Source organism: Pristiophorus japonicus, chromosome 6, assembly GCF_044704955.1.
Source record: "Pristiophorus japonicus isolate sPriJap1 chromosome 6, sPriJap1.hap1, whole genome shotgun sequence".
Lineage (NCBI taxonomy): Eukaryota > Metazoa > Chordata > Chondrichthyes > Pristiophoridae > Pristiophorus > Pristiophorus japonicus.
In genome coordinates, this window is record NC_091982.1 from 67,312,297 (window position 1) to 67,325,201 (window position 12,905).

The 12,905-nt window shown below is 48.4% G+C and overlaps 1 long non-coding RNA gene across 3 annotated transcripts in view; it reads left to right on the forward strand.

Annotated features, from left to right (window-relative positions):
* Positions 1–5,481: 5,481 nt before the first annotated feature.
* The window catches only part of LOC139265151 (uncharacterized), a 226,033-nt gene continuing 218,609 nt past the window's right edge, over positions 5,482–12,905 (forward strand). For all 3 annotated transcript variants that reach the window (XR_011593478.1, XR_011593479.1, XR_011593477.1), the window contains exon 1: positions 5,482–5,560. This is a non-coding gene — a long non-coding RNA (uncharacterized lncRNA). The remainder of the gene's footprint in view (positions 5,561–12,905) is intronic.

Here is a 12,905-nt window from a genome sequence, read left to right on the forward strand (position 1 = left end):
GGAGGTGCTGTCGAAGAAGCCTTGGTGAGTTGCTGCAATGCGCCGGTGGTGGAGGGAGTGAATGTTGAAGGTGGGATGTGGTGCCAATCCAATGGACTGCTTTGTCCTGGATGGTGAGAAGCTTCTTGAGTGTTATTGGAGCTGCACTCATCCAGGCAAGTGGAGAGTATTCCATCACACTCCTGACTTGTGCCTTGTAGATGGTGGAAAGGCTTTGGGGAGTCAGGAGGTGAGACACTCCCCGTAAAATACCCAGCCTCTGACCTGCTTATGTTGCCACAGTATTTATGTGGCTGGTCCAGTTAAGTTTCTGGTCAATGGTGACCCCCAGGATGTTGATGGTGGGAGATTCGGCGATGGTAATGCCGTGGAATGTGAAGAGGCAATGGTTGGAGATAGTCATTGCCTGGAACTTGTGTGGTGTCAGTTATCAATTACTTGTCAATTATTAGCCCATGCCTGAACGTCGTCCAGATCTAGTTGCATGTGGGCATGGACTGCTCCATTATTTGAGGAGTTGCGAATGGAACTGAACACTGTGCAATCATCCCCACTTCTGACCTCATGATGGAGGTATTATATATGTAGGCACCTTGTTAATGACTCCACGAGGCAGGGGTATGGTACTTAAACTGTGAAGACTGTTGTCCTTTATTGCAGCTCCTAGAGTGAGGACACCAAGAGGTGAGCTCCCTTTTAAAATGGGTTACCTGCAGTGTACAGGTGGCCCTTAGGTGTACAGGTACGGTGTGTACAGGGTGAAGGTACATTCAGTGTTACAATATATATAACATTACATCATAACATTGTAGGCATGCATACATAACAACACTCCCCCGCTAAGCATTTTTCAAGTCCTTATTGCCATGACCTGGGGAGGTGATCAGTCATGGGCTGTGGGTGGTTGTGGTAAGGGTTGTGTGGGTGCCAGGTGTGATCCCTGTACTTGAGGCTGGCCTCATACATTTCCCACCCCCCCCCCCCCACCTCACACACAGACCATGTGGGTGTCACTGTTGTGGGATCCCTCAGTGGGGTAGCCAGTGCAGCAGTGGGTAGGGTACATACTCTGTGGTGTGGGTAAGTGTGTGGTGGTGGGCAGGGCCACAGGACTGGGTGGGCTCCTTGTCCTCCAATTGGGATGAGTCTGTTCATCCCAGAGTTTGCCAGGGAAGCTGGAGGGTATTGGCCTCTCGCTCCTGGTGGCCAGGGGGTGTAGGGCCGATCTGGGGCAGGTTGCCAGTGGTGGTGGCTGTGCTGCCATTGACCGCTGTCCCTGTAGTGGGTCTGCTCCCACTGGGTGTGTGTGAGCCCTTCCTGGGGCATCACATTTGTTCCAAAAGTCCAGGCTGCATGATCAGGTAGCCCGCTGGACCTGGGGGTCTCCCACTGGGGGATTCCTCTGGCATTTACATTGTACCTGTAGAACCCAGTGTCCTTTAACAGTCTCCTACCTGTATACATGACACATTGGCTCCGATCATACATAGTCGAGTCTGCATTATTAACAACCTTTACCTTGTTAATTACAGTATTTGCATCATTTTTTTTTTCATGCTCTCTCCGTACATGGTTACATTAGTCATTTTGAACTTTCTATCATAATCATTAGACATTACAAGCTTAAGCTTAACCTTACTTACACAAGCATTCATTTCATTTTTCTCAACAGTTACTCTGGCATCACAATTCCTCGTTATATTATCATACCTGCACTCGCTAACTGCATTTTTAACTTTAAAGTCCTTGTCATCTTTCAATTGAAACTGTCCCTTTAAATTCTTTGGGTTACCGATTTCCTTTCAGGGGGCCTTCCAATCTGGTTCGCTGCTCAGTGTCACGTGTCACTCCTCCAACGCTGCCCCTCGTGGTCTGGTCACGGCCATTTGATTTTAGGTTCTTCGCCTCATGGTGTGGCCGCCATCTTCTCGCTCTCCTCCAGGTAGGCTATGGTGATCTTTTCCTCCTCAGGTTCGGCCATGGACATCGGGAATCCACTTTTCTAAACGGTATTCATCTCTTGGGGTCCTGCCACGGCCCGGAAGGTGACATTTGGATTTTCGGTTCCAGAGATCTCGCCACGGTGTTGTGAAGTCATCACCGCACAAGCGAGCTGGACGGTGGGATCTCTAGGTGCAGCATATTCGGGACTGCGTGGGATGTGGATTGCTGGAGCCCGGGGGCCGTTGTCACTCCGACCGACTTGGACCTGCTTCTTCCAATTATTTCCCAGCAGCGTTGGACCATCGCTGGCAACGATCCACAGAGGGAGTTTGTTCATCGTGCCGCCCTGGGAGACCTGGACTTCCACGCTGCCAACGACTGGGATTTTACCTTTGGTGTAGGTGAGCAGCTTCGCTTGGACAGGAGTCAGTTTTGGTCGGTTGGTGGGATTCATCCAAATTTTTTCAAATGTCGTTTGGCTCATCAAAGCCTGGCTCGCCCTTGTGTCGCTCTCCATCGAAACTGGGACTCCATCAATGTCTACTTCCATCTTCCATGGAGAACTTTCAGTGGAGCAGGTATAAATTCCATACTCTTCTTCCAGGGGTTCTGCAGCTTCATCTTCATCTGTATCGGTGATCAGCCAACTCATCAGCGATTCTGTGTAAAGCTTTTTCTGCACATTCTCTGAAGGTGCCCTTTCTCTTTGCAGCCTTTGCAGGTATCGTCTTTGTGGTGGCACTGGTGGGCCCTGTGGTTTCTTCCACAGCAGCAGCACGGGGCTAGCTGGTTTGCCCCATGTGGTGGACTTAGGGTTGTGGGACTCGGGGCAGCTTTTCTGCCTTTAGAAGTAGCCATTCGGTGCACTGCGTTCATCGGTTTAGAATCCTGGGTCAATATTCGCTTGGAATCGCCGACTGAAATCATGTTGGCCTGGCTCACTTTAATTGCCTTCTGCAGAGTGACTGTGATTTCCGCAGAGAGCAATTTGTGTAGGAGGCCTTCGTGGCCGATTCTGATGACAAATATGTCCCTTAGGGCTTCATTAAGGTGGTCGCCAAAAGCACATGGTGCAGCCAATCTTCTTAAATATGCAGCATATTTAGCAATTTCTTGGCCTTCGGGTTGCCGGTGAGTGTAGAACTGGTGCCTGGCTGTGAGGATGCTTTCTTTTGGTTTTAGTTGCTCTTGTATCAGTGTTACAAGTTCCTCATAGCTCTTGGTGGTTGTCTTCTCCGGGGCTAGCAAGTCCCTGATGAGACAATGGATGGTGGGCCCACAACTGCTAAGCAGGATGGCCCTGTGCTTGTTCAGTAGTGTAGCCGGTGTGTCCCCATCCAGGTCGTTGGCTGTGAAGAAATGTTCCAATCTTTCCACGAAAGCGTCCCAATCTTCCCCATTGGTAAATTGTTGAAAGTTGCTGAGATTGGACATGTTGTGCGTGCAGTTCGTGACCTCGTCGCCAGTTATTATATATGTAGGCACCTTGTTATTGGATGGAGATCGTGGATTCAAGTCCCACTCCATAGACTTCAGGCCATAATCCAGTCTGGCACTCCCAGTGCAGTACTGAGGGAGCGCCGCACTGTCAGAGGGGCAGTACTGAGGGAGTGCTGCACTGTTGGAGGGGCAGTACTGAGGGAGTGCTGCACTGTCGGAGGGGCAGTACTGAGGGAGTGTCGCACTATCGGAGAGGCAGTACTGAGGGAGAGCTGCACTGTTGGAGGTTCCGCCATTCAGATGAGACGTTAAATCGAGTCCCCGTCTGCTCTCTCAGGTGGATCTAAAAGATCCCATGGTGCTATTTCGAGGAAGAGCAGGGGAATTCTCCCCGGTGTCCTGCCCAATATTTATCCTTTAGCCAAAAACACTAAGAACAGGTGATCTGGTCATTATCTTAGTTCTGTTAGTGGGAGCTTACTGTGCTCATATTGGCTGCCACATTTCCTACAACCACTACACTACAAAACTACTTCATTCACTGTAATGCGCTTTGGGTCATCTTGAGGTCATGAAAGGCGCTATATAAATGCAAGTTTGTATTTTATTTCAGAGTCGTTCATTCTTCTAAAACACCAGTGTGTCTGGGATAGAGGCAGTCAGTGAGCTTGAGTCTCTAGTAGCAGGTACTATTGGGTAGAGCTTGTGATCAAACCACTAATGGACGTGTACTACAAGCCTGTGTGCCCTACGGTTATACAGTCATTACGGCCTCCGTGAAAATAATGCACACACGTTTAAATCTTTCATGTCCTTGCTGCTCTCCAACTCTGTAACCTCCTCAAGCCCTATAACCCTCTACGCTGTCAGCGTTTCTCCAATTCTGGCCTCTTGTGCATCCTCCGCTCTCCTTGCCCCACCATTGAATTCCCTCCCTCACCCTCTCCACCTCCCTCTCCTTTAACACCTCCTTGTAACATACTGCTTTGACCAAGTTGTTATAGGAAGACATTCTCCGGGCTTGTGTGTGCCATTAGAAAATGATTCAACGTCTCCTTCATACTTTGACAAGAGATTTATGGCAGATGCCACTGAACTGAGGATTTGTCCTTTGATCCATAATGCAGGAGTGAATAATGGAGGAGTGAATCTCTGGGTGAGGGGCAGCACTCTCACCTCATGGTCAGAGGGTTTGAGATCCGATCCAGACAGCCCCAGCGAGTGGAGAGGAGAACAGGGCCACTAAATGCTGGGTTGACATCCAGCCGGGGTCTTGTATCTGGACGGAGTGACCACAGGCTCAGGGGTAGTGTCCCCGACTCTGGGGCCGAAGGGTTGTTTCCGAGTCCCACTCCAGGCAGTCCCGGTGAATGGAGATCGGGGCACTGGTTCTGAACACTGCAGCGGTGTCTGGTGGGTGTGTGGAGTTCAGCGTAACGGGTAAGTGGAGAGTCTTTAGCCTTGGCTGCAACCCAACCAGGAGAAGGAACTCCAAAAATAATGGCCCAGAAATTCCAGCCTCCCCGGGTGCGTACGGAGTCAATATGGGGTGCGTACGGACCGGAGAAGGCATCGCAAAAGCCGTTTTTCAGTGCATAATGCACATGCGCTGAAAACCGGCTTTTCCGATCTGTCGAGCTGGAATTTGACAGATCATCCACATCTCGGCAGCGAGAACATTTGCGTGGGCAAGATTGCGAGATTTACCCATATCTTGCTCGGCAAATGTCCTCAAAACCCTTGCGCCTGATAAAAGCCGGTGCATAGCCCACTGTTACAGGCAAGAGTTTTAAAACACACTTAAAACATAAAAAATAAAATTAAAAAAACACATTTTATTTTTAAAAACCCTGCACACTACGTTAAATTTATTTTAAACCATAATTAAAAAAACGATTAAAATGTTTTCTCTAAGTGTTTTATTAACTTTAATTTCAATTAATTTTAATTATGTGAGTTGTGTTTTTGATTTTTTGTTTGGTGTTACTGTGTTTGGGTCTTTTTCTCAATTAATAGCGATGAGAACGTGTCGATACAGAGTCCCCATTGCTATTAATACTGGACCTGATTGGCTGAGCACTCACACGTGATTGTACCTCGAGGACGGGAGCGCGCTCTGCAGCGCGGGAAGAGAAGGCTTCCCCACCGGAATTCCACGCTCCTCCCGGACCACCAGGTAACTTCGCAGAAATGATTCAGGTCGGAGGCATCTGCCCGCGGGAAGCCTCCGACCGGAATTTCAGCCCCAATAAAGAAACACAGTGAGGAAGGTAATTGGAAACCACCTCCGCTCCCCTTCCCGAGAAGATAGCTGAAGAGTCTGGTGTGTGAGGTTGGAGTTGGGACCCGCCCTGGGGCACAACACAATGGATGGGGGTGGGGATCACTGTATCTGCCTGTCCTGCGCTCTGTAAGTCGGTGACACAGCAAAGTCCAGGTGTGTCTTCCTCGCATCACGTGCCAGGAATTCGCCGATGCTTTGGTAATCGCATCGTTAATCACTGGGCCTGGAGTGGCAGTGAGTCTAGCAGAGAGTGTCGGGGAGAAGTAATGAGATCTGGGGAATGAAAATCCCATTGACTGAGAGCGAAATTAAACTCTTGCAGGCAGCAGATGGGAAAATCCTCCGAGGTGATGCGTCGGTGTCTGCAAGGGGAATGTCTCGGTGGGCTTTCCCACCCCGCTGCAAGACCTGCTGTCCCAGTCCCATTAATGAAGCGTTCCGGCTGCTGAGAGATCAATCTGGAGGCTGAAGATGCATCATCCATTGGCAGCTCTGACAGCTCCTTGTGATATAAAAATAAACACAGAAGGCCCCCAGCTTAGGGATTCCGTAGAGGCGGTCCAAATGAGATTGTGAAGCTGGTTGACACGTGGCACTGGATGCTGCTGGAGCCAGAGCAAGGCTCTGTGGTGGAGAGCTACCTCACTGATTGATGAGGCACCACGCTGAGTGTTTGGGGAGAGCAGACATCACGAGGTAGCTTTGTCTCAAGGCCCCTGCCGGTCTGTAACTGAAAATGGAAAATGGGGAGATGATAGCTGCAGCAAACCGGTAAACCAAAAGGTAGCTATCACTTATATCAATTTCTGCCCAGCATGTAAGTAAGGTATCTTTCTCTATACAGTGCATTAAAATGTCCTGTCTGCACCACTTGATTTCCTGTTGGCTGTATTTGTCATTTATTTTGTCATGAAGTTTTAATATGCTATGGAGAGAGATTATACTTCCATGCTGGGCAGACATTGATATAAGTGTCCCGGGGCCGATATTAATCCCTCAATCAACATCATTGTCATGTTGCTGTGTGTGGGAGCTTGCTGTGCGCAAGTTGGCTGCTGCGTTTCCTGCATTACAACAATAACTACGCTCCAAAACTACTTTATTGGCTCTAAAGTGCTTTGAGACATCTGGTGGTCGTGACAGGTGCTATATAAATGTAAGGGCCGGATTTTCAGCATTAATGTTTTTGGGGCGGTAATGGTGGCGGGCGGGAAAGTTAGCGCCCGGGAACAGTTTGGGCAGCTGGGACCTGAGTCAGGGGACGCAGCACTAAGGGAGGCGTTGTACATCTCTCGTGAGGCGTTACCGTGGGAAACTCCCGAGCTAAAGAGCCGGGCCGGATGCGCTCCCAGAGTCGTCTGGAGGAGGTTCGGGGTGGGGGGAGAGGAACCGAAAAAAAATCCACAGAAACATTCCCAAAACATTGCCCACGGCACCACAACCAACATAAATCGCAAAAAAAATTAAAAGAAAAACCAATCGTGGGATATGGGCATCGCTGGCAAGGCACAGCAGTTATTGCCAATCCCTAATTGCCCTTGAGAAGGTGGTGGTGAGCCGCCTTCTTGAACCACTGCAGTCCATGTGGTGAAGGTGCTCCCACAGTGCTGTTAGGGAGGGAGTTCCAGGATTTTGACCCAGCGATGATGAAGGAACGGCCGATATATTTCCAAGTCAGGATGGTGTGTGACTCGGAGGGGGACCTGGAGGTGGTGGTGTAACATAGAAAATAGGTGCAAGAGTAGGCCATTCGGCCCTTTGAGCCTGCACCGCCATTCAATGAGTTCATGGCTGAACATGCAACTTCAGTACTCCATTCCTGCTTTCTCACCATACCCCTTGATCCCCCTAGTAGTAAGGACTACATCTAACTCCTTTTTGAATATATTTAGTGAATTAGCCTCAACAACTTTCTGTGGTAGAGAATTCCACAGGTTCACCACTCTCTGGTGAAGAAGTTTCTCGTCATCTCGGTTCTAAATGGCTTACCCCTTATCCTTAGACTGTGACCCCTGGTTCTGGACTTCCCCAACATTGGGAACATTCTTCCTGCATCTAACCTGTCTAAACCGTCAGAATTTTAAACGTTTCTACGAGATCCCCTCTCATTCTTCTGAACTCCAGTGAATACAAGCCCAGTTGATCCAGTCTTTCTTGATATGCCAGTCCCGCCATCCTGGGAATCAGTCTGGTGAATCTTCGCTGCACTCCCTCAATAGCAAGAATGTCCCTCCTCAAGTTAGGAGACTAAAACTGTACATAATACTCCAGGTGTGGCCTCACCAAGGCCCTGTACAACTGTAATAACACCTCCCTGCCCCTGTACTCAAATCCCCTCGCTATGAAGGCCAACATGCCATTTGCTTTCTTAAACGCTTGCTGTACCTGCATGCCAACCTTCAATGACTGATGTACCATGACACCCAGGTCTCGTTGCACCTCCCCTTTTCCTAATCTGTCACCATTCAGATAATAGTCCATCTCTCTTTTTAACACCAAAGTGGATAACCTCACATTTATCCACATTATACTTCATCTGCCATGCATTTGCCCACTCACTTAACCTTATCAAGTCATTCTGCAGCCTCATAGCATCCTCCTCGCTGCTCACACTGCCACCCAACTTAGTGTCATCTGCAAATTTGGAGATACTACATTTAATCCCCTCGTCTAAATCATTAACGTACAATGTAAACAGCTGGGGCCCCAGAACAAAACCTTGCGGTACCCCACTAGTCACTGCCTGCCATTCTGAAAAGTACCCATTTACTCCTACTCTTTGCTTCCTGTCTGCCAACAGGTTCTCAATCCACATCAGCACATCACGCCCAATCCCATGTGCTTTAACTTTGCACAATAATCTCTTGTGTGGGACCTTGTCGAAAGCCTTCTGAAAGTCCAAATACACCACATCAACTGGTTCTCCCTTGTCCACTCGACTGGAAACATCCTCAAAAAATTCCAGAAGATTTGTCAAGCATGATTTCCCTTTCAGAAATCCATGCTGACTTGGACCTATCATGTCACCTCTTTCCAAATGCGCTGCTATGACATCCTTAATAATTGATTCCATCATTTTACCCACTACCGATGTCAGGCTGACCGGTCTATAATTCCCTGTTTTCTCTCTCCTTTTTTAAAAAGTGGGGTTACATTGGCTATCCTCCACGCCATAGGAACTGATCCAGAGTCTATGGAATGTTGGAAAATGACTGTCAATGCATCCGCTATTTGCAAGGCCACCTCCTTAAGTACTCTGAGATGCAGTGCATCAGGCCCTGGGGATTTATTGGCCTTCAATCCCATCAATTTCCCCAACACAATTTCCCGACTAATAAGGATTTCCCTCAGTTCCTCCTTCTTACTAGACCCTCTGACCCCTTTTATATCCGGAAGGTCGTTTGTGTCCTCCTTAGTGAATACCGAACCAAAGTACTTGTTCAATTGGTCTGCCATTTCTTTGTTCCCCGTTATGACTTCCCCTGATTCTGACTGCAGGGGACCTATGTTTGTCTTTACTAACCTTTTTCTCTTTTTATATCTATAGAAGCTTTTGCAGTCCATTTTAATGTTCCCTGCAAGCTTCCTCTCGTACTCGATTTTCCCTGACCTAATCAAACGCTTTGTCCTCCTCTGCTGAGTTCTAAATTTCTCCCAGTCCCCTGGTTTGCTGCTATTTCTGCCCAATTTGTATGCCACTTCCTTTGCTTTAATACTATCCCTGATTTCCCTTGATAGCCACGGTTGAGCCACCTTCCCTTTTTTTATTTTTACGCCAGACAGGGATGTACAATTGTTGTAGTTCATCCATGCGGTCTCTAAATGCCTGCCATTGCCCATCCGCTGTCAACCCCTTAAGTACCCTTCGCCAATCTATCCTAGCTAATTCACGCCTCATACCTTCAAAGTTACCCTTCTTTAAGTTCTGGACTATGGTCTCTGAATTAACTGTTTCATTCTCCATCTATTATGGTCACTCTTCCCCAAGGGGCCTCGCACAACGAGATTGCTAATTAATCCTCTCTCATTACACAACACCCAGTCTAAGATGGCCTCCCCGCTAGTTGGTTCCTCGACATATTAGTCTAGAAAACCATCCCTTATGCACTCCTGGAAATCCTCCTCCACTGTATTGCTTCCAGTTTGGTTAGCCCAATCTATATGCATATTAAAGTCACCCATGATAAATGCTGCACCTTTATTGCATGCACCCCTGTTTGATGCCCTCCCCAACATCACTACTACTGTTTGGAGGTCTGTACACAACTCCCACTAACATTTTTTGCCCTTTGGTGTTCTGCAGCTCTACCCATATAGATTCCATATTATCCAAGGTAATGTCCTTCCTAACTATTGCATTAATCTCCTCTTTAACCAGCAATGCTACCCCATCTCCTTTTCCTTTTATTCTATCCTTCCTGAATGTTGAATACCCTTGGATGTTGAGTTCCCAGCCCTGATCATCCTGGAGCCACGTCTCTGCAATCCCAATCACATCATATCTGTTAACATCTCTTTGCACAGTTAATTCATCCACCTTATTACGGATACTCCTTGCATTAAAACACAGACTTCAGGCTTGTCTTTTTAACGCACCTTGTCCCTTTGGAATTTTGCTGTAATGTGGCTCTTTTTCTTTTTTGCCTTGTGTTTCTCTGCCCTCCACTTTTGCTATTCTCCTTTCTATCTTTTGCCTCTATCTCTTTTATTTCCTTCTGCCTCCATGCATAGGTTCCCATCCCCCTGCCATATTAGTTTAACTCCTCCCCGACAGCACTGGCAAACACTCCCCCGAGGACATTGGTTCTGGTCCTGCCCAGGTGTAGACTATCCGGTTTGTATTGGTCCCACCTCCCCCAGAACTGGTTCCAATGCCCCAGGAATTTGAATCGCTCCCTTCTGCACCACTCAAGCCACGTATTCATCTGAGCTATTCTGCGATTCCTACCCTGACTAGCACGTGGCACTGGTAGCAATCCTGAGATTACTACTTTTGAGGTCCTACTTTTTAATTTAGCTCCTAGCGCCATAAATTCATCTCGTAGGACCTCATCCCGTTTTATTACCTATATCGTTGGTACCAATGTGCACCACGACAACTGGCTGTTCACCCTCCCTTTTCAGAATGTCCTGCACCCGCTCCGAGACATCCTTGACCCTTGCACCAGGGAGGCAACATACCATCCTGGAGTCTCGGTTGCGGCCGCAGAAATGCCTATCTGTTCCCCTTACAATTGAATCCCCTATCACTAGAACTCTCCCACTCTTTTTCATGCCCTCCTGTGCAGCAGAGCCACCCATAGTGCCATGAACTTGGCTGCTGCTGCCCTCCCGATAAGTCATCCCCCCCCCCCAACAGTGCCCAAGGCGGTGTATCTGTTTTGCAGGGGGATGACCGCAGGGGACCCCTGCCCTACTTTCCTTACACTGCTCTTCCTGCTGGTCACCCATTTACTATCTGGCTGAGTACCCTTTACCTGCGGTGTGACCAACTCACTAAACGTGCTATTCACGTCATTCTCAGCATCGTGGATGCTCCAGAATGAATCCACCCGCAGCTCCAGTGCCGCAATGCGGTCCGTCAGGAGCTGGAGGCGGATACACTTCCCGCACACGTAGTCGTCACTGACACCGGAAGCATCCCTGACTTGCCACATAGTACAGGAGGAGCATAACGCATGTCCGAGCTCTCCTGCCATGACTTAACCCTTAGATACACTTAAGTTGGCAACACCAATGCTAAATGTTACTTACTGATGAAAAAAAGAAAAAGAAAAGTTACTCACCAATCACCAGCCAATCACTTACCGCCTTGGCTGTGACGTCACCTTTTGATTTCTTTCTACTTTTTTGCCTTCACCCTGTAGCTGCACAAGCCACACCTCAGCGACGCACCTCCCGACTCTCTCCACGCACCTGGAACTCCCAAGCCTCCTCCGACACGTTGGGCCTTTTTATAGGCCTCAGCGACGCAACTCCCGACTCCCTCCATGCACCTGGAACTCCCGAGCCTCCTCCGACGCGTTGGGCCTTTTTATAGGCCTCAGCGACGCAACTCCCGACTCCCTCCACGCACCTGGAACTCCTTCACCTCAGTACCCCTTTCCTGCTTTCTCTCCATCCCCCTTGATCCCTTTAGCCATAAGGGCCATATCTAACTCCTTTTTGAATATATCCAATGAACATAAGAATTAGGAACAGGAGTAGGCCATCTAGCCGCTCGAGCCTGTTCCGCCATTCAAAAAGATCATGGTTGATCTGGCCGTGGACTCAGCTCCACTTACCCGCTCGCTCCCCATAACCCTTAATTTGCTTATTGGTTAAAAATCTATCTATCTGTGATTTGAATACATTCAATGAGCTAGCCTCAACTGCTTCCTTGGGCAAAGAATTCCACAGATTCACAATCCTCTGGGAGAAGAAATTCCTTCTCAACTCGGTTTTAAATTGGCTCCCCCGTATTTTGAGGCTGTGCCCCCTAGTTCTAGTCTCCCCGACCAGTGGAAACAACCTCTGTGCCTTATCGTGTCTATCCCTTTCATTATTTTAAATGTTTCTATAAGATCACCCCTCATCCTTCTGAACTCCAGCGAGTAAAGACCCAGTCTACTCAATCTATCATCATAAGGTAACCCCCTCATCTCCGGAATCTGTACCCCCTCCAAGGCTAGTATATCCTTCTTTAAGTAAGGTGACAAAAACTGCACGCAGTACTCCAGGTGCGGCCTCACCAATACCCTGTACAGTTGCAGCAGGACCTCCCTGCTTTTGTACTCCATCCCTCTCGCAATGAAGGCCAACATTCCATTCGCCTTCCTGATTACCTGCTGCACCTGCAAACTAACCTTTTGGGAGTTTCTGTAGTGTAGTGGTTATCACGTTTGCTTTACACGTCCCCCTCCCCTTTTATAGGGGGCGCTTGGAAAAAATTTGATTCTGTGCCCAAAAAAACCCCCCAAAAAATAAAAAAAGGGCCTTGTAAATGTTGGTGTTTCCCCCAGATCGGGGGGAACGGTTTAATGTTTTTTGTTGACTCCTAAAAGAGTTTCATGCACAAGGATCCTAAAAGAGTTTCATGCACAAGGACCAATGGTGGAGCAGTGGAGGTGTGGCCTATTCAATTGGAGCTGTGCTGTTGAGAGAGAAGGAACTCCCTGCTTTAGCTCCTGTCTAGAAAGCCTGGAGTGAGCCCTGAGAACAGCCCAGGAATAGGAGGAAAAGGGCTGGCTTGCTACCC